Source organism: Suricata suricatta, chromosome X (genome assembly GCF_006229205.1).
Source record: "Suricata suricatta isolate VVHF042 chromosome X, meerkat_22Aug2017_6uvM2_HiC, whole genome shotgun sequence".
NCBI classification, from domain to species: domain Eukaryota; kingdom Metazoa; phylum Chordata; class Mammalia; order Carnivora; family Herpestidae; genus Suricata; species Suricata suricatta.
Window position 1 is genome coordinate 82,696,582 of NC_043717.1, and position 783 is coordinate 82,697,364.

Here is a 783-nt window from a genome sequence, read left to right on the forward strand (position 1 = left end):
AATCTACTCAATCCAAGGGTGCTTTACTTTGCATCCAAGGAGCCAAATGCCAACCTAGTTCACACAGCCTCTTAACCTTCCTGGGACAGACTCTTTATTTGGCCCCTGGCTAAAATAATTTCCCTGCCCCCAGCCCAGGGAGTCCTTGGGAGTCTCCTCTGCCAATTCCCAGCAAGATCTTTGTTAAATCGGTTTTGCAAACCGCAGTCCGGGGAACGCTTGACAGTGTCCCAGCTCTGCAGTCCCCCCACTTTGCTCTGGCTTCACAGGGAAAGCTCCAGGTCTAGGGTGAAAAGAATGAGGCACCTGCCGTAGCACAAAACGTTAAGAGAGCCGAACAACTCGACGGTAATCAAGACAACTGATTTTTAACGCACGATTTTTAAAAAGTCATGCAAAAAACCCACAACGAACAAAGTATCCAACTTTAACGACAGGCTGCCCCCCTGCGCTGGCATGACCCTGCCTCATCCGCCTTGCCCTCATCCCAACCCCGGGGCTCCAATTCCACTTCATTTACAAAAACGGGCGACCAGGCAACCGGCCGCAGTTTGCCCGTGTTGGGTTTTCTTGGTTTCATAGTGCATTGAGTATTATCTATCTTGATCACGGAGGTTGTTTTCGGTGTCAACTTAGACACTGCATAAGTTTCTATCCAGGCGCGCCGTGAGCTCGCACGCCCTCCCCACGCTCGCACTTCTCCCAAGGGTCCGGCGGCACCCACCCGGGTAACCGCTAGGGTCGCCGGGCCCTCCCGCCAGGACAGGTGCGGCGGGCGGGCCG